Below are 19,432 nucleotides of genomic sequence, written 5' to 3' on the forward strand. Positions count from 1 at the left end.
TTACTTAAAATAATTAAATTATCAATCAGTATATTCGTATTCGCCAACTAGTTTTAAGACAACTAAACGAATGATTGTTCAAATACTAATTAGGAAATTGCAAATGAATTTGAGTTAGAAATCAAACAGGCTCATTAATGTTGACCTGACCTAATTATGAAGTTAAATTTGGTGTGTTTAGAATTTACTATAAAAATAGAATCATATGTACTTTTCTAACCTGAAAGATGCATAGAATTAGAAAGTAACTAATATTAGCTTTAAATTAACTGATCTTGTAAAGATTAACAAGTAAAAATATACTTGCAACTAGACTGAGTAAAGTTAATAGCTTTAATAAATAAATTCAAGGCTTCGAGATATCAAAACACTTAGATAAACTTGAATTAATACGATAATATAATTGCTGCAAAAAAAATTATATTAGTGATTTTCTGTAACTTTTGTAGTTTTTTTCATCTTCAGTAAGTGATTGCTATTGAACTTATGGAATATAAACGGAGTGACCATCCTTACACGTAATCCCCCAAATTCTGGTTAGTTGAGCATTTCAAGATATTTGTAAAACAGTAATGATATTTCTCAAATGGATCTTCAATTACTCCAGAGTAGTTTGATGATAGAATGGCAGTTTCAGTTAAGACTAATTGGTGCTCCTTTTGAAATCACAGATTTTTTGCTGCTGATATTTCTCTTGATGTCATTTGGAATGTGTCATAATATTAGCAGTTTAATATCGTGTTCTGAGCAGCAGGCTATAGAATAGTATACTCCTCTTTTAATTATTCAGTCTGAAAAATAAAAAAATATTAATTGTACAGATATATCAATATTATTCAAAGGTTTTACTGCACATTTCAATAAAGACTATACTTTTAGTAAAGCAAATAAAATATAAAATATGATAATGTAAAAATATAGATTAATAGAAATAATGACAAGCTAGACTTGTCCATGACATCAATAATAGGAAACATTACAAACAAAATTATATTTTTTAAAGTGGAAAAGTATTACCTCCTAAATCCTAACAAGGAAATACTTCATTACAATAATCTAATGACTGGCCTTTGGTAATCCACTGACTGACAGGAGCTCCCCTTCAATTAACCCTGCAATATTCTTCAAGAGTTATGCAATAAACATCAATTTCATGAATAAATCATGCTACCTAACACCACATATGATACCCGGTCAAAAACCCATGTAATACTCATAAAATATTTATCAAAAAAGCTATAACAAAAGTCTGAGCAAAAATAGGATTTATTGACACAGTATCACTTTCATGCATAGAACTGATTTATATACAAGTATAGTGTTGGGCAATGAATAATTAATAAAAAAAACACGTCCCTAGATTAGTATGTAAAAGCATCATTCTCGTAATTGTAATGACATACTAAATTTTCATTATATATTGTATGGATCCTCCATAAACTAACTCCAGATATCCTATCATATTCATTTATTTAGCTAGGTGGATAATCTGGTTAACCTTCAATCAATGAACCAGGTTCTTCTACTCATCTTCACCATATTACCTATCTTGCCTTGAATTAGGGAAACACTTATAAAACTCGCTCTCTGACTCACTAACCTAGTCTCAATTAGTTAATTGAAGAGCTTATTCAACGCTATTTTTGACTTAATGGGTATATTTCATTCATTAACTAACCAATCCAACACTATTAACAATGTCATATCTAGCATTACTAAACACAGAACAACGCTAAATATGTTTTGCCAGTGGTTAACCAATATTACCTTAAATAAATGAAAAATTTATCCAACCTTATAGAGCTTCGCAGAAAGCACATTACTCTTATTAAAGAACGAGGGTTTGTATTACATTCCCTATCCACAAGACTAGGCAGTGGACGGTGGTTAACCATCGTTACCAGAACACGATGGGGATGGCAATGATATCAGAAGAAAGAATTACACAGGCAAATACCCTAATTGCCATGGTTGAGTGTTCATAGTTCGGACAAAGAACATCAACACCAGATTCCAGAACTAACTACTTTGCCAAATAACATCTGGGTACTCGTTTTTTATTGTTTGTCATAAATCTCTCCACGGTTACAAATTATTATACCTTTAAAATATCATAGTTTAGTTTGATACCTGGCATTGTTGCAGTTCATAATAATCTTACACATAGCTTCCCTTTCTAGATCTAAGTAATTAGTTCTTGCACTTTGCCCTTTCATTCACTTCCTTGTCTTAGCAAAGCATGTAAACTAGAGTAAATTGTGAGATTGCCATTCTATGTTTACCTTTTAATCTCGCTGTACACCATGGATACGATTTATGAATTTGGGATATATAGCACAACAATGGGGCCTGTGAGGCCAATAAGAGATTAGAAGAGGGCAGACAGCAAGATGTACGGAAGGAAGCGATATCGTTGGTAGAATGATATACAAGAAGTGTAGCTACCACGACCCTAAGTAATGCCAAAGTATCCAATAGGAGGTGCACTGATGGCGGTGATACTGTACTTCACTGGCCTGGAAACTATCAAATAGACCCTAAGCACTAAATACAACTTATTTTTTCATACCAGTATGTAGACATTGCTAGATGCATGCATTTAATTTTCGTTTCCATAACTACACACACCTTTAACAGAAGTACGACTTAAACTTGACTGAAACTCTGCTGTTAAAATTTATAACAAGATGAGGGTAATCACTGGAAGGTGGCTTCCCAGCACACCGAGAAGCCACTTTGACCTTGGCCTAGGGCATGCGGTGTGATTTAGCCTTGAAGTGAAACTTGAAAGGACTCAGGTTTGTGTAGTTATGAAAAATACGAATTACCTTTAAAATCTGTGATTTGTTCCTACACGAATACAAACCTTCGTCTTTTAGTAGGAGACTTGCCATTAGGAGGGAGGAAGCCCCTATAACCCTGCTGGCTGGATCAAAATCCTGAGATGTCTAGACACTTGTAGGTGGTGTGGGATTTATGACTCCTACATCCTAACTTTTCAGAAGTAGATTCTTAAAGGTTAGACTAGGTTACTCTCTATAGATATAGGGTTACAGAAGAGCCTGTAACCTCATAAGGATATACTGTCATAATGTAGGACTAATATAAAGTAATGGATTCTGCATGCAAATCATCCTCCCCCTCGAGAGGAGGATGGGAGACATACTTCTATAGTATATCATATATAAAACAAAGATTGGTATTATATTTTGCATGCAGCAAACGTCTGATCCCGTAAATAACAGCACGACTGCTGCGCCCCAAGAGAGGGGAAGGGAAAGAGGAAAAAGGGCCAGACACACTATCACTTACCCCAGTCTAACGTAGTAAACGTTATATTAGATGAGATGCTTCTAGTCCTATAAGGAAATTGGTACGCTTCCGAACCTGCTGATAGCTACCAAAAGTCCCGATTAAAAACATAGTGGGCAGTAAAGGTTTTCAGTAATTGTGTCACTGACAGGTTCCTCTTAAAAGCTAGTGTTGAACCAATTCCTCAAACTGTAACCGAACTGAATCTCCAGGGTCCTCTGATAGTTTCACGAAACCAGAAGTAAATAGTGTTCCTTGAAATATTTTTAGTCCTGTCAGCACTAATAAAAAGATTTTGGATCTATGGCCTGAAGGAGTGGGTTCTCTTCAGGTAGCGTCTAAGTACCATCACAAGACATACGACCAAATCAATCACAATCACTTGCATCCCTAAGGGAGGAGATGAAGACACTAACCTGTCGTCCACGATGGTAAGATTCTAGGTTTTCACTATGAACTCTGGATCGATGGTAAAAGGGAACTTTCTCCATCACTCAGAATGACATACATCATGAGAAAAAATGTACTGTGAAGTTTACCTAATCTCTTCGCCGAGGATAATGCCATAGCAAGAGATAAAAGCATGTGTGCACATGACCAAAAAGTATGGATGAACAAGAAAGCACGCGAGGGTGATGGGTGCTCCAACAAAGGCAAATGCGAGGGGGCACTCCAGTAAAGGTGAGTGTGAGGGGCACTCCAATAAAGGTGAGTGTGAGGGGCACTCCAATAAAGGTGAGTGTGAGGGGCACTCCAATAAAGGTGAGTGTGAGGGGCACTTCAACAAAGGCGAGTGTGAGGGGCACTTCAACAAAGGCGAGTGTGAGGGGCACTCCAGTAAAGGTGAGTGTGAGGGGCACTCCAGTAAAGGTGAGTGTGAGGGGCACTCCAATAAAGGTGAGTGTGAGGGGCACTCCAATAAAGGTGAGTGTGAGGGGCACTCCAATAAAGGTGAGTGTGAGGGGCACTTCAACAAAGGCGAGTGTGAGGGGCACTTCAACAAAGGCGAGTGTGAGGGGCACTCCAACAAAGGCGAGTGTGAGGGGCACTCCAACAAAGGCGAGTGTGAGGGGCACTCCAACAAAGGCGAGTGTGAGGGGCACTCCAACAAAGGCGAGTGTGAGGGGCACTCCAACAAAGGCGAGTGTGAGGGGCACTCCAACAAAGGCGAGTGTGAGGGGCACTCCAACAAAGGCGAGTGTGAGGGGCACTCCAACAAAGGCGAGTGTGAGGGGCACTCCAGTAAAAGCAAGTGAGAGTACCGATCAATTAAAGGCTAGTGAGAGGGGTGCTCCAATAAAGGCAAGTGTGAGGGGTGCTCCAGTAAAGGCAAGTGTGAGGGGCGCTCCAGTAAAGGCAAGTGCGAGGGGCACTCCAGTAAAGGAGTGCGAGGGGCACTCCCGTAAAGGAGTGCGAGGGGCACTCCAGAAAAGGTTTGTGTGAGGGGCACTCCAGAAAAGGTTTGAGTGAGGGGGACTCTAGGAAAGGTTTGTGTGAGGGGCACTCCAATAGAGGCGAGGGAGAGTACCGATCCATTTAAGGAAAGTGTGAAGAGCACTCAATTAAAGGCGAGTGCAAGGGGCACTCTAGAAAAGGTTTTAGTGAGGGGCACTCCAGGAAAGGTTTGTGTGAGGGGCACTCCAGTAAAGGCAAGTGTGAGGGGCACTCCAGTAAAGGCAAGTGTGAGGGGCAATGCAGTAAAGTGATGAGAGGGGCAGTGCAGTAAAGGCAAATGTAAGGGGCTCTCCAGCCAAGGTAAGTGTGAGGGGCACTCTAGTAAGAGTGAGTGCAAGGAGCACTCCAGTATGGTTGAGTGCAAGGAGCACTCCAGTATGGTTGAGTGCAAGGAGCACTCCAGTAGGGGCGAGTGTAACGGCCACTCCAGTAAGGGTGAGTGCAAGGGGCACTCCAGTATGGGTGAGTGCAAGGGGCACTACTGTAAGGGTGAGTGCAAGGGGCACTCCAGTAAGGGTGAGTGCAAGGGCACTCCAGTAAGGGTGAGTGCAAGGGCACTCCAGTAAGGGTGAGTACGAGGAGCACTCCAGTAAGGGTGGGTGCAAGGAGCACTCCAGTAAGGGTGAGTACAAGGAGCACTCCAGTAAGGGTGAGTGCAAGGAGCACTAGGGTAAGGGTGAGTGCAAGTAGCACTCCAGTAAGGGTGAGTGCAAGGAGCACTAGGGTAAGGGTGAGTGCAAGGAGCACTCCAGTTAGAGTGAATGTAAGGGCACTCCAATAGGGCCTAGGGGTGAATGCAAGTGCCACTCCAGGAAGGGTGAATTCAAGGGCCACTCCAGTAATGGTGAGTGCAAGGGGCAGTCGAGTAAGGGCGAGTGCAAGGGGCAGTCGAGTAAGGGCGAGTGCAATTGGCAATCGAGTAAGGGCGAGTGCAATTGGCACTCGAATAAGGGTGAGTGCAATTGGCACTCGAATAAGGGTGAGTGCAATTGGCACTCGAATAAGGGCGAGTGCAATTGGCACTCGAATAAGGGTGAGTGCAATTGGCACTCGAATAAGGGCGAGTGCAATGGGCACTCGAGTAAGGGTGAGTGTGAGGGGCGCTCCAGTAAAGGTGAGTGCGAGGGGCACTAGTGTATCAGTGACTGCAATGGACGCTCATATAGGTAAACATGATAGGTGCACGAGTATAGGTAAGCGTCATGAGTGCCCACGTAAAAGTGAGCGTGCTGAGTGTGTGCACTCTGTCCATAGTGCACAGACTAACACATGATGGCATGTATAGAGATGGACGAGCATGTGAGGTCTCGCATAGTGCTAGGACATGTCTGATGAGATGTCCCTCCTTTAGCTGCTATCACAATTGCCTCTGTCTTAGGGACAAGGCTCCAAATTGGGTATTTCCTCTACCCATGTAGCAGTTTAAGGAAAATAATGGCCCGAAACTATCCAGGCCTTGCAGCTATTTATGCTTTGAGTAGACACCCTCCTAGCCTATGCATGGCCAATATCATTATGGCCATTTCCTTAGTATTGCCGTCACCTTAGGTTTAAGATTCATTAAGAGGCAAAGAGTGAGGATTAGCTAGTGAACAATCGTATTCCTGCCAAGCTGAAATCATAATCATTATAGGACGAGGGCTTGTATTTGTGTAGGAATAAACAATGGAAATATGACAAATTCGTAGATAATTTGTATTTTTCCTAACTACACAAACCACGCTATTTAATATGGGTGGGTAATTGCTTTCGGCGTAGCTGAAATGACGAGCCATTAGATTTTTAACAAGGGTTTATTACCCCACCGCTAGTTAGCGGGGGGTAGGGAGGGTTAGCTTGCTACCCCCCCTCACACACACCTGTGATTTAGCTCACTTTGCTTAGAGGTAGGACTTCACGGGGGACAGGGCTGGCGGGCAAGTTTGATTAGATAGCTAAGGTTTGTATAGTTAGAAAAAATACAAATTATCTACGAATGTCATTTGTTCCGTAACTGAAATACAAACCATGCTATTTATTATGGGTGACTCACCCCTTAGGAAGGGTGGTAAGTCCCGGCCATTACTGGCTTTGGCTTTTTGCCCGGGGACTCAGTATTTGCGTGTGTTAGTACTCGAAAAAAAGGAGTCCCTGCACCTCGCTAGCATCTTGCTGTGCAAGTGCTGCGGCCTACATAAGCTGTGTGTAAAGGTATGCAGTGTGACACGTCCTAGGAAGTTGACCTGGAGTTCTTTAGATGGAACTCAGGCTAGGACTCTCCCCATACCACCTTGTCAGGGTACGGGCACGTGACAGTATTAACTTAATACTAGGAACACAAGGAAGCATGGTTTACCTGCAGTGGTTTGAGGTCAGCTATGTAGAGAACCCAGGATGCTGCTTTCCCCAAGAGAGGGGAGGATGAAGAAAAGAATAAGGGCCAGACAAACCTTTTCATTCATGCAGACTAAGACCGGGTAACAATGCCCTCGACCTTCTGCTACTTGTCCATTAAGGAGCCTGAGGTTAGACCAGCAGTTGCGCAGCCACCACACGGCCGATAGAGAACGTATCGAGTCTCCTGTGTGTCACGTCTTGCAGGTAGTGGGCTGTGAAGGTCGTCTGACGCTTCCACACCCCAGCTTGCAGGACCTGCATCACTGAATAGTTCTTCTTGAAGGCCAGGGACGTAGCTACGCCCCTGACATCATGTGCTCCAGGCCGACGTGACGGAGAAGGGTCAGGATTCAAGGACAGGTGTATCACCTTGTGAATCCAGGCCGAGATGGTATTCTTGGTGACCCTCCTTTTTGTTTTCCCAGTGCTCACAAAGATTGCACCTGGGGACGAACTGCAGCCGTTCTCTTACGATATAGCCTTAGACTCCTTACTGGGCACAGTAGGAGATGGTCTGGGTCATCTGTTACTCCTTACTGGGCACAGTAGGAGATGGTCTGGGTCATCTGTTATAGAACGAAGACTTGAAACCTGGAAAGAGTCAAACCGAGGGTCCGGCACTCCCGGATTCTGAGTCTTGGCAACAAACTCAGGGAAGAACCTGAACGTTACCTCCCCCCATCCCCTTAAATGGGCGATGTCGTATGAGAGACCATGAAGTTCACCGACTCGCTTGGCTGAGGCCAAAGCTAGTAGGAACACTGTCTTCCAAGTAAGGTGGCGATCTGAAGCCTGGCGTAATGGTTCGAAGGGAGGTCTCTTAACCCTGGAAAGGTATGATGGGTCGTATGCGACCCCTACAGCATTTTCAAAACCTGTTTATTCCCCATAAATTATCAGCTGTCTCGAATATGGAAGTGATCGACCTGCAAAGGGTGACTAGTCTACATGCCATTGTCTGCTTTAGGACAGATTTTCGTCTAACTTCCCTCCTTCCCCGTTTTTTTACCACCTCAGGGGTCGACCTCGACCCTGAAATACATTTATAGGGGTAAGTGATCAAACAGGAAAGTTATTACATAATTATAAATTGTCGAACAGTGTTGATACTTGTTTGGTTCTTTATAGTTGGAAAGTGTGGGTGGATGGTGTGTCTACCACTTGCATGACATTGGTTCTGGCTTATATGCCATATATTGCCATGAGGTCCATTTTCCCTCAAATGCTAATTTCTGAATCTTTTTATTTTTTGCAAATTTCTGATTTTTTTTTCTATTTATTTTGAATTTATCTTCAATAATGGCCAACAGGCCGTATTCCCTCGGCATGGATGTCATCAACACACTTCTAATGGAGTTAAAAAGAGATGTTGATGATAATATGGAGCTTGCATACCCATTCTTCATTTCAAGTGGTAGATTGGGCTCTAAGAGTTGTTGCGGTCTGCGTCCATTTTGTTGACATACCCGAAAGGTAAGTTGGCATATCTCTATATATTTTTGTTCTGTATAGAATTCGAGATATTTTGGTATATTTCAATGCATAAATATCATATTTTATAGGAGATACAATGATTTTCATAAGAAATTTACATTGTGAAACTAGGCCGTCAAAAAATGACCTTTAGATTTCGCCCCTGATATAACAGTAAATTACATCTTAGTGCACATTTTATTATGTATTTCTGTTCTAGGATAGTATGAGTTTATTCTATAAAAAATTAGCCTCTTCCTATTTCATTTGGGTACCCAAAAAAATTCATGAAATTTGGACAAATTTTTTTGGCCAAAAAAAGTTACCCTTTTTTCTCATTTCAGATCTTGACTTCTATAGGTCCAACTCATTTCCAGCAATTACACGCTGTCTCTTTGCCATCTAAGAGGGTGTCCCTAAAGGGATTTATGTGTATATGTATATTTCTATTTTTTGTGAATATTTAAGTCGTCTTTTTTTTATACTTAAATTTTTAATATATTCCCAATAAATAGTTATTTTGTAGATGGGTATCATTTATATTTTCAGTAGTTTTTAGCATTCTTTGAAGTACTTTTAGCAAGTCAAACAATACAGATTGATGCATAACTAAATTTTTCCTGAATTTTTTTTTGGAGTCGGGGTCGCGCGCGACCGAGTATACCCTTAAAGGGGTGTCCAAGTAGCGTACCTATCAAGGGTTAAGAGACCTGAGAACTCGAACCACGTTCCATGGAGGTCTCACTTCCGACTGAGGGTAGGTAAGTTCATAATTCTGTATGAGTAGGGAAAGTTGCAGCGAGGAAGAAATGTCCACTCCTTTGAGCCTGAAGGCTAGACTTTAGGCTGAGCGATAGCCTTTCACAGCCGAGACTGAAAGGTGCATTTCCTCCCGCAAATACACGAAGAACTCCGCTATTGCTGGAATAGTGGCATCGAGTGGAGAGATACCCCTTCCACGACACCAACCACAAAAGACTCGCCACTTCGCCTGGTAGAACCCTGCGGATGACCAACGCAGGTATCCAGACATCTTGTTCGCAACTTGCTGCGAAAATCCTCTCTCAGTGAGGAGATGCTGGATAGTCTCCAGGCGTGAAGTCGTAGCGAAGCTACGGCTTTGTGAAAGATGTTGGCGTGTGGTTGTTTGAGTAGCTCGTGTCGTGGAGGGAGTTCTCTCGGAAGCTCCGTTAGGAGTTGCAGAAGGTCCGGAAACCATTCTGCGTGATGCCATAGCGGAGCTATTAGGGTCATCGAGAGATTGACCGATATTCTGGTCTTGTTGAGCACCCTCCTCATCAGACAGAACGGGGGAAAGGCGTAGACATCGATGTTGTCTCACCGTTGTTGGAAGGCATCTTGCCAGAGACCCTTGGGGTCTGGGACTGGGGAGCAGTACAGCGGAAGTTTGAAGTTCAGCGCTGTAGCGGACAGATCCACAGTCTGGGAACCCCACAAAGTCAGGACTTTGTTGGCTACTTGACGATCCAAAGACCACTCGGTACTCACTATCTGCGTCGCTCTGCTCAGACTGTCGGCGAGTACATTCCTCTTGCCTGGAATGAAGCGAGCCAAAAGTGCGATCGAGTGGACTTCGGTCCATCTCAGTATCTCTTCTGCAAGATGGGATAGCTGTTCTGAAAAGGTACCTCCCTGCTTGTTGATATAAGCCACTACCGTGGTGTTGTCGCTCATCACCACCACAGTGGCCCACCAGGTATTGTTGAAGAGCCAGGAATACGGCCTTCATCTCTAGCAGGTTTATGTGGAGGTACTTTTCTGATTCTGACCACAGGCCTGAGGTCCTGTGGTTCAGAACGGGAGCCCCCACCGTTTCTTTGAGGCATCCGAAAACAACATCAAATCCGGGGGGAGGACGAGAAGATCCACTCCCTTTCGTAGGTTCTCGTCTACCACCCAACACTGAAGGTCCGTCTGTTCCGCAGACCCCAAAGGGATCATAGTGTCCGCGGAATCGTGACCTTGATTCCACCGGGACTTGAGTCGCCACTGGAGAGATCTCATTCTGAGGCGACCATTGGGAATTAGACGGGACAGGGATGAGAGGTGACCGAGGAGATGTAACCGTGATTGGGCTGGAAGTTCCTCTCGTCTGAGGAAAGGCCTCACGACCCTCCTCAGCCTTGCTATCCTGTCATCTGATGGGAAGGCTTTTTGGAGATTGGTGTCTATGATCATGCCTAGGTCTACCAGTTTCTGAGTGGGCAACAGAGAGGACTTCTCAAGATTTACCATGATCCCTAGATCTTGGCAAAGTCCCAGAAGTTTGTCTCTGTGACGGAGAAGGGATGCCTCAGAGTCTGCTAGGATCAGCCAGTTGTCCAGTTAACGGAGGAGACGGATACCGATCCTTTGAGCCCATGAAGATATTAGGGTGAATACTCTGGTGAACACCTGCGGTGCTGTGGAGAGACCGAAACAGCACCTTGAACTGGTAGATCTTGTTGTTTAGGCAGAATCTTAAGTACTTCCTCGAAGACGGATGGACTGGGATCTGGAAGTATGCGTCCTTCAGGTCTAGTGTGCACATGAAGTCTTGCGGTCTCACTGCAAGTCTGACCGTGTCTGCCGTCTCCATGCTGAACGGGGTCTGCTTGACAAACCCGTTCAGGGCTGAGAGGTCGATGACTGGTCTCCAGCCTCCAGACGCCTTCTTTACAAGAAAGTCGACTGAAGAAGCCTGGGGACACGTCGACTACCTCTTGGAGAGCGTCCTTCTTCAACATGGTCTCGACTTCTGCCTGAAGGGTTTGCCCCCTTGCCGATCCCATGGCAAGGGAGCTCAACGACACTGGATACGCTGTCAGGGGAGGTAGAGATGTCGTGAACGGGACGCGATATCCCTGACTGATTACTGAAATCGTCCAGGGATCGGCCCCGAGTTGCTGCCACCTTCTCGCACATTTTTGTAGGCATTCCCCCCACTGGTGGACATGTAGGGGGATTGCCAATCCTAGCATTTGCGGCCATGGCCGCTCCCTCTAGGATTCTTTCCTCCCCTAGAGAACTTTTTGCCTCTCTTGTCCTTGACAAGAAAGGGCTTAGACACCTTTGTCTTTGCTGCAGCTGCCTTCTTCGTACTCTTGACAGGACGTAGTTGCTGGGTAGCTGGGGGTTTGTAGGGCCTTGATGTTAGGGCCCTATGGAGAAGGGAATCCTGGTTGGACTTCCTCCACCTCTCAGCAGCCTGCTCCACGTCCTTAGGTTTAAACAAGTTCTTACCGAGGATGGAAGAATGTCTGAGCCTGCTAACGTCGGTACTGAGGACCTTTTGGTGGAATCTCTCAGCCACTGCGTCCCGACGTTTCAAGATAGTGTTAGCCCACAAGCTCGAGACTTGGTGGGCTAGAAACTCAATAGTATGCGTGCCTGAGAGCAAAAAGGTCTCCAAGGCCTTCCTGGTGCTTTCTTTGGACAAGTCCTCAGACCGCACCAGGATGCCCAGAAACCCTAGCCAGATGTCCAGCCACGAAGTTGCCTGCATGGCACACTTCGCCACCTTCTCCTGGCTCAGGATCTCTGTTGCCGAATACGAGACATGCCGGTTGGAGAGCCTCTCTAGAGGGACTCCCCCGGTTAACTCTTCCAGAAAATGGTGCAGTGGAAGAGCTAAACAAGTCTCCTCCAAGATCTCAAAGTACCTCCTCTGATGGATGCGAGGAGGTGGGAGGAGCTTGTTACCGGTGCTGGATCGGCTGGAGGAAGCAAGCTGAGAGAGCTGGCCTTCGACCTTGTCTCTGGCACTCTTAACCCACTGTGACCAGGGCAAAGCCGCACTGGCCCTCGAGGGTTTTTGAGTACCGTAGACTCGGTCCAAGACCGTGTCCTTACCCTCACGAGGGGGAATCTCTGGATCTGGAAACCCATTGAGACTCCTCATGAGGGTCAGAACTTGCCAGAACGCATGTTCTGACTCCTGCAGCTCTCCTCCTGAAGGGCTGGCAGCAAAGTCTCCTGTCTCCAGAGGCTCTTCCTGGGGGGACTTGTGGACGTTCTCCGAGGGTTTGGCTGGCTCCTGTCTAATCCTCGATGAAGACTTAGGCAAGGTCTTCGAGTAATTCGACTCCCTCCTGGGAGGGATACAGGACTCCAGCAGTGATGGTGGAAGGCTCTTCTCAACCCCTACCAGAGAAGACTTCTCGGGGCGAGGTGGGGTTTCCCCCATTGGTGTGATGGGGGAACGACCCGCTTCACCTGACTCCCCAGAGGACGGGAAATCCTCGTCCGCAGGGGAGGGAGAGAAAGTTCTGGGGGGAGAGGGAGCCTTCAAGGACTTCCGAGGAGACAGTTTCGCCCTTGAAGAAGTTACCATGGAAGTAACGCCTCTTTTCCTCTTCAGGGGAGACGAAGCCTCCACTGCTTCGTGACCAAGTTCAGAGAATACAGGCTTAAAAGCCTGCACGAGAGCTCTGACGATGGTACCAAACCAGGGCTGCCGACTGACAGTCGCGCTGTCAGACACTCCCTCTGGAGGGAAGGGGATCGTTCGATCCCTAGGAGGAGTCACCAAATGAGGGTTCGCCTGAAAAAAAACACTGAAACAGAAGAGGAGGAGTCCGGAAACCTCCCCTCCTCCGGCGAGTGGGCTGTTCTGCGCTTGCAGGGTGGGGAACGAGACGACGACGACCTGGCCGCGCAATGTCCTGTGGCCTCGCGAGTGGGATCGCGCCTATGATCCCTCTGGGAATCGCGCTGGCGATCGCGCGATGGGCCCTGCCCTGGGTCGCACGTGAGAGAATGTTCGCGGGCGAGCGAGGACGCGCGGGCGAGCGAGGACGCGCGGGCGAGCGATGGCGATTGGCGGTCTGGACAGGCGATGACAGGTGGTGCGCATAAGGCTGGATGAGCGCCTTCGCGCGCGCGCCAGTGCGCAGGATCCTGCCAAAGGGCCCGTGAGGGCGATAACGTTGGGCTCGCTCGCAGGAGAAATATCTCTAGCGCGCGGGCGCGCAGTGCACATATCTGGCTGAAGCAGTGGACGAGAAGGGCGCGCTTGCGCGACCTCATGGGTGCGCGATGGAGACTGCACGCGATGGCGCACAGGTGAGCGCTGGCGAGCAGGAGAAACTGGAACTACACCCAGATCCGGAGATCGTGGGTGTGCCTAGCGCGCAGGAGATCTTGGGGGCGCATGGCGCGCATCAGGATGTGGGCGCACAGATGTGCACTGTCGGGCTGGAGAGCGCTGAAGCCCCGGTGAGCGCCTGTGTGCTAACTCAGGGTACTCCAGGGCTGTGCGCTGGCGCGCAGGTGAGCGCTGGTGCGCTATATCAGGAACAGCAGCCGTTGCGTACTTATGCGCAGTTGCGCGTTGAGGCACTGGAGAGCACTGGAGGACCGGTGAGCTCCTGTGTGCTATCTCAGGAACCTCCTTTGAAGTGCGCTGACGGGCAGGTGAGCACTGATGCATAGGTGAGCGCTGGTGCGCTTTAACAGGAACCAGTCGAGATCGTTTGTGTGCAGGTTAGCACTGGAGCGCTATTGCAGGAACTATTGCAGGTGGTCGTGGGAGCACAGGGGAACCCTGGCGCGTAATAACAGGATCAACTGCAGGTGCGCGCACGCGCGCAGGTGAGCGCTGGAGCGCTAAGACAGGAACATTTGCTGCAGGTCGTTGGCGCGCAGGGAGTACCTGGTGCTTAAGGGACTGAGACACAATTTTGTGCTCATGTCCCTTATGCCCCAAAGGGACCGTTGCCTGTTTAATAACAGGGTGAGAAGGCGCCCACAGCGCATCGGCAGCCAGGAACGGTGACGGTAGGTCAGCAGGTCTGGAGGGTGGAAGGTTGACGTGTCCTGTGTAAGGACGACCTCCCACCAAAGGAGATCGCGAACGATCTCCGGAGAGGTCCAAGGAGGTAGCTGGCAGTATCGGCGAACGACGACGAGGTTCTTCTGCGGAGGACTGCGGAGATGACGAGCCGAAGAGGCACCTCTTAACAACCTTGTGTGGTGAAGGAAGACCTCTACGGCGAAGGGGAAGGCGAGCTTTCCGCCTTATACGCCCTCTGGGGGCCGTAGGGTCAGCGGGCTGACCATCAGCAGTCCTCCGAAGAGAAGTCTCTGTGAGTGAACTCCTCCGAAGGGGAGAATCACCGGCAGGAGAGACCCTAGGACTTAATTCCTCCCTTGAAGGATGTTCGGAGGGAGAAACTAAGCCTTCAGCTACCGCAGCAACATCAGGAGCAAACAACCTTGTGTGGTGAAGGAAGACCTCTACGGCGAAGGGGAAGGCGAGCTTTCCACCTTATACGCCCTCTGGGGGCCGTAGGGTCAGCGGGCTGACCATCAGCAGTCCTCCGAAGAGAAGTTTCTGTGAGTGAACTCCCCCGAAGGGGAGAATCACCGGCGGGAGAGACCGTAGGACTTAGTTCCTCCCTCGAAGGATGTTCGGAGGGAGAAACTAAGCCTTCAGCTACAGCAGCAACATCAGGAGCAGAGGTTTGAGATAACACATCAGAAGCTTCTGTCTTAACAACGTCGACGATAGACAGTGGATCGATCTCTTCTACCGTCAGCGACTGTTTGACAGCTGCTCCCATCTTGATCATATCAAACAGAGCTTCCTTGGAGGGCGAACCCTGAAGCCGCAAGGAAGCCCAAAGCTGTAAAAAATCATTATTATTAACAGACAAAGAAATATCCTCCTCCAGGGGAGGAGGAAGAGCTGCCTAGCTATGGGAGGCAACTCCCTCTCCCACACCTCGGGATCGGTCAACAGAACTACGGTCTACGCTACCCTTCAACAGATTCTCCGGAGAAACCGATCGAGTGGGAGGTTCGGAGGAGGTTTGGGCCACGGAAGAAGGGTCCTTGGGATTTTCTCTTTTCAAAGAAACCTTTGAAGGAGAAATATCACGTTTGGACTTCTTCTTCCGGTGCCGAGAAAACCTCTCCCACTGGGAGGTAGACCACTCCCTACACTCACCACATACTTTAGCACTATCACACCGTTGGCCCCTACAATGAGGACACAAGGTGTGGGGATCCATGTCGACCGCCGACATAAATGTGCCACAAGGGCGGTCAGGTAAGCCAGGGCACTTGTGCATAGCAGAGGCCAACTTCACATACACTCTGTAAAAAAAAAAGCAAAGAAAGATAATGGCTGATCAACAAAAGCGAGAGTGAAAGCGGACACGTCCGACCGTCACCCGAGCCGATGGCAAAGTGAGCTAAATCACAGGTGTGTTGGGGGGGGGGGTAGCAAGTTACCCCTCCCTAGCCCCCGCTAACCAACGGTGGGGTAGTAAACCATCGTTAAAAATCTAATGGCTCATCATTTCAGCTACGCCGAAAGTAATTACCCACCCATATTAAATAGCGTGGTTTGTATTTCAGTTACGGAACAACTAACGCTTAATCTAGTGGTAATCAAATCACACCTTAATTCTTTAGTAATTCAATACAGTATTACTTTTCTAACAAGACAAAATTAAAACTTTTCAACTCCCTTCATTGGATAAAAGCTAGGATCAGTTCAACTAACAATTATCAATGTGGTGCCGAAAAAAGACAATCATACTGTAATCTACTGACAAAGTCTGCCTTTAACCAATAAATAATCAAAATGACAAATTCGTAGGTAATTTGTATTTTTCCTAACTATATAAACCTTAGCTATTTAATATGGGTTATTACTTTCGGCGTAGCTGAAATGACGAGCCATTAAAATTTTAACGAGGGTTTACTACCCCACCACTCGTTAGCGGGGGGGTAAGGAGGGTAGCCTGCTACCCCCGCCCTCACACACACCTGTGATGAGCTCACTTTGCTAAGAGCTAGGACTTCACGGGGGATAGGGCTGTCGGGCAAGTTTGATTAAATAGCTAAGGTTTGTATAGTTAGGAAAAATACAAATTACCTACGAATTTGTCATTTATTCCGTAACTGAAATCCAAACCACGCTATTTAATATGGGTGACTCACCCCTTAGGAAGGGTGGTAAGTCCCCCCCAGTACTGGCTTTTGGCTTTGCCCGGGGACTCAGTATCTGAGTGTGTCAGCACTCAACAATAAGGAGTCCCTACACCCCGTTAGAACCTTGCTGCGCAAGGGCTGCAGCCTACGTAAGCTGTGTGTGAAGGTCTGAAGTGTGACTCATCCTAGGAAGTTGACCTGTAGTCCCTTAGAAGGCAACTTTAGGCTAGGACTCTCCCAATACCACCTCGTCAGGGTATGGGGACGTGACAGTATTATCTTAATACTCGGAACACAAGGAAACATGGTTTACCTGCAGTGGTTTGAGGTCAGCTGTGCAGAGAACCCAGGATGCTGCTTTCCCTGAGAGAGGGGAGGATGAAGAAAAGAGTAAGGGCCAGACAAATATGACAAATTCGAAGATAATTTGTATTTTTCCTAACCATACAAACCTTAGCTATTTACAGAGGGTTTACCTTTTAGCGCAGCTGAAATGGCGAGCCATTAGAATTTAACGAGGGTGTATTACCCCTGCGCTAGTTAGCGGGGGGGTAGGGGAGTGGTAGCTAGCTACCCCTCCCCCCCTCACACAGATGAATGCTCACTTTCACTTAGAGGTAGGACTTGTCTTGGGGGACAGGGCTGGCGGGCAAATATGTGTAAATAGCTAAGGTTTGTATGGTTAGGAAAAATACAAATTATCTTCGAATTTGTCATTTGTTCCGTAACCGAAATACAAACCACGCTATTTACAGAGGGTGACTTACACCTTAGGTAGGGTGGAAAGTCCCCAGCCATACTGGCTTTGGCTTTACCCGGGGACTCAGAATCCGAGTGAGTCGCACTCGAGAAAAGGAGTCCCTGCACCTCACAAGTTCCTTGCTCCGCAAGGAACCATGTGGCCTACGTAAGCTTGTGTGTGAAGGAAGAAGTGTGACCCGTCCTAGGCAGTTGACCTGGAGTTCCAGAAGGAACTCTGGGTTAGGACGTTCCCAATACCACCTCGTCAGGGTATGGGGGACGCGACAGTATTGACTCAATACTCGGAACACAAGGAAGCATGTTTTACCTGCAGAGGTTCGAGGTCAGCTATGCAGAGACCAGGATGCTGCTTCCCCGTAGAGGGGATGATGAAGAAAGAAATAAGAGCCAGACATACTTCTTTCGTTCATGCAGACTAAAACCTGATAACAATGCCCTCAACCTTCAGCTACCTGTCCAAAAAGGAGCCTGATGTTAGACCAGCTGTTGTGTAGCCACCACAGAGCGATAGAAAACGTATCGAGACTCCTGTGGGTCACGCCCTGCAGGAAGCGGGCTGCGAAGGTCATTAGACGCTTCCAGACTCCAGCTTGTAGCACCTGCGTCACAGAGTAGTATTACTCGAAGCCGAGGGACGTTGCGATGTATCCAACATCGTACTGCAGGGCGACGTGACGGGGGAGGGTCTGGAGACAGGTCGAGATGAATGTCCTTGAGTCCGGGCTGAAGAGGTATACTGGTGACTCTCCCCCGTGTCCTCCTTGTGCTCCCAAATCGGCTGCAACTGAGGACAAACTGCAGCTGTTCCCAGCGCTAACCTCTCGATTCCTTTACTGGCAAGAAAGAGAAGGTCTTGGGACATCAGATACAGAATGGAGACTCGAAATCTTGAATGAATTGGACCGAAGGGCCGGGACCCCCAGATTCTGAGTCTAGCCAACAACTCAGGAGCAAAACTGAATGTTGCCTTCCCCTCTTCCTTAGAAAGGGGGGAGTCGTAAGAGACCAAGAAGATTGCTTACACACTGGCCGTGGCCAGAGTGAGCAGGAGACCCAAGGCGGAATACAATCCGAGGCCTGTCGTAAAGGGTCTTGAGAAGATCTCTTAAAGGACTAAAAGTCCGAGCCATGCTCCAAGTTGGAGGTCTTCCTCCGACTAGGGCAGGGACGATCGTAGCTTCGCATGAGCAAGGATAGATCCAGCGGGCAGGAAAAAGTTATTCCTTTAAGCCTGAAGGTCAGGGAAAGGCTGAGCGACAAGCTTCATTGCCGAGAGCGGAAAGGAGTTTCCTCCCGCCGAAAGGCAATAAGACCGTAATTGCTGGAGAAGAGGCCTCAAGGGAAGAGGTATATCTCCCACGGCACCAACCACCTTAGACTCTTCACTTTGCCTGGAAGACCCCTGTGGATGACTATCGCAGATGACGCGACCTCCGTACCGCGACTGTAGCGGGTTGTCTCTTCTTGAGGAGGAGGAGTAGTGTCTCCAGGCATGAAGCCGAAGCGACGCCCCGGTTCGGGAGAGATGTCGCAGTGTGGTTGTTTGAATAGTCTGCGCCGTGGGAGAAGCTCTCCCGGGAGTTCCGTCAGGGGAAGCAGAGGGTCCAGAAACCGTTCTGCGCATAGTCCCAGTGGAGCTCTCCCATTGAAAGGTTGACAGACAACCTGGTCTTGTTGAGACCCATTGTCCACAGACAAAAAGGAGGGAAGACGCAGGCGTCGAAGTTGTCCCACCATCACCGGAATGCATCTTGCCAGAGTCTCGGGGTCTGAGACTAGGGGGAAGAACAGCGGAAGCTTGAGGTTTCAAGCTGTCGCGATCAGGTCCCCCAGACCAGGACTTGCTGGTTACCCAAGGTCAAAGACCCCCAGGTACACTCTCTCTACGAGAGACTGCTCGGATAGTCGGAGAGAACATTCCCCTGCCTGGAATGAGAGAGCCGATGGTGGTATTGAGAGAATCTCAATCATCCCGGTATCTCTACTGCAAGATGTGAAGGTGTGAAAATGCGTCCCCTGCTGGTTAGAATACGCCAGAATCATGAAGTCAACGCGCACGGGGCAACTCGGCAGGAGCTGTAGGATCTGTAGAGGGGCCAGACTAAGGCCCCTA

At 47.7% G+C, this 19,432-nt stretch overlaps 1 long non-coding RNA gene across 1 annotated transcript in view; it reads right to left on the minus strand.

Annotated features, from left to right (window-relative positions):
• Positions 1-644: 644 nt before the first annotated feature.
• LOC137656965 (uncharacterized) overlaps positions 645-19,432 on the minus strand; it is a 43,653-nt gene continuing 24,865 nt past the window's right edge. The window contains exon 3 of the long non-coding RNA XR_011047065.1: positions 645-791. This is a non-coding gene — a long non-coding RNA (uncharacterized lncRNA). The remainder of the gene's footprint in view (positions 792-19,432) is intronic.

This window comes from Palaemon carinicauda, chromosome 18 (assembly GCF_036898095.1).
Source record: "Palaemon carinicauda isolate YSFRI2023 chromosome 18, ASM3689809v2, whole genome shotgun sequence".
In the NCBI taxonomy this organism is placed as follows: Eukaryota; Metazoa; Arthropoda; class Malacostraca; order Decapoda; family Palaemonidae; genus Palaemon; species Palaemon carinicauda.